The sequence below is a fragment of the Anarrhichthys ocellatus genome, unplaced genomic scaffold (assembly GCF_004355925.1).
Source record: "Anarrhichthys ocellatus isolate YVR2014 unplaced genomic scaffold, GSC_Weel_1.0 scaffold9238, whole genome shotgun sequence".
Taxonomy (NCBI): Eukaryota; Metazoa; Chordata; class Actinopteri; order Perciformes; family Anarhichadidae; genus Anarrhichthys; species Anarrhichthys ocellatus.
Window position 1 is genome coordinate 1 of NW_022289212.1, and position 1,436 is coordinate 1,436.

Sequence of the window (1,436 nt, forward strand, 5' to 3'; positions counted from 1 at the left end):
GCCATTCTTTCTGGACTTTACTTTAAGATTATTGGAAGAAATGCATACACATACCCATTGTTGTGTTTGTGCATCTTCACTTAAGTTAATGTGTGTGCCCAGTAAGTGCTCATTGTAATTACTTCACGGCGGAGTGGTTCAATGCTTACTTCTATCCATACTCACATTGCCATGTTCTCAAAAGCCTAAGCATTCATTCCCACAAGTGTATTAGTGAAATGTCTTGTGTCTGCATTGCTTAAGTGGGAACTTTCAAGATTCTAGTTTGGAATTGGGGAAATCACTAGAAACAAGTTCACTGCAGCATCCAACAAATGAATATTTTTGTAACCAGTCAGCTGCTGAAATATTGGTTCCCACTGATTCCCAAAGATTTCCACACCAACTAAAACATATTTACAAGTCCCAATCCCTAAAAGAACAAGCAGAGTGGCGTAGCAGAAGCACGCTGGGCCCATAACCCGGATGTCGATGGATCGAAACCATCCTCTGCTATTTGTAAATGCTTTAGATCAGGTGAATTTCTCTACACTTTCAATCCATTCTCATAATTCAATGCTTTCATTTGACTAAGCAGCCATTTCCTCAATTGTCTGAAGGAAATGTCTTCACCCTTTAGTGCTGCAGTGGACATCAACTATTTGTCTCTAGAAGCTGATGCAAATGTTGCATTTACAGGTAGTGTGGCCGAGTGGTCAAAGGCGCTGGATTAAGGCTCCAGTCTCGCAGGAGGCGTGGGTTCAAATCCCACCACTGCCATTAACAATGAAAGGTACCTGGTAAAGCAAGAGATGAGATGGTCTGACCTCATACTATACTGACTTGCATGCATTGTTAAGTGTAGTGAACTTGTGTGAAGCAACAAACATTAGCAAAAGGATGAGTAGTGACTCCATGCTGGCTCTTCCCTTTCCATCATCCTCAAATTGCTGTGATTTTAGATAACTAATCAATTATTGCCCAAAGTGTTTAACTTGAAAAAGGCATTCGCAGTGCAATGGAAAACCTTGCTGAAGGTCAATGTCTTATTCATTTCAGTTTGCAAACACTTGTCCAAGCGAGGTCAACTGTTAAATGTTGCTCCTGTGACTGATTGTTCTAAACTATTTAGTTGGCTTCTCTGAGTGCTGTTTGGGGTACATTGAACATTGACAGTTGACTAATTAGCTTATAGTGTTTTCAGAACAAATGGGTTGAGCATGAGCAGCTACCTAAAAGCAAGGTAGTGTGGCCGAGTGGTCGAAGGCGCTGGATTTAGGCTCCAGTCTCTATGGAGGCGTGTGTTCAAATCCCACCACTGCCATTCTTTCTGGACTTTACTTTAAGATTATTGGAAGAAATGCATACACATACCCATTGTTGTGTTTGTGCATCTTCACTTAAGTTAATGTGTGTGCCCAGTAAGTGCTCATTGTAATTACTTCACGGCGGAGTGG

General features: G+C 41.4%; 2 non-coding genes across 2 annotated transcripts; both read left to right on the forward strand.

Moving 5' to 3' along the window:
- Positions 1 to 677: 677 nt before the first annotated feature.
- trnal-aag (transfer RNA leucine (anticodon AAG)) lies at positions 678 to 759 on the forward strand. The gene has a single exon. It is a non-coding gene; the product is annotated as a tRNA-Leu (tRNA).
- A 462-nt stretch (positions 760 to 1,221) lies between these two features.
- trnal-uag (transfer RNA leucine (anticodon UAG)) lies at positions 1,222 to 1,303 on the forward strand. Its single transcript has one exon. It is a non-coding gene; the product is annotated as a tRNA-Leu (tRNA).
- Positions 1,304 to 1,436: the final 133 nt, after the last annotated feature.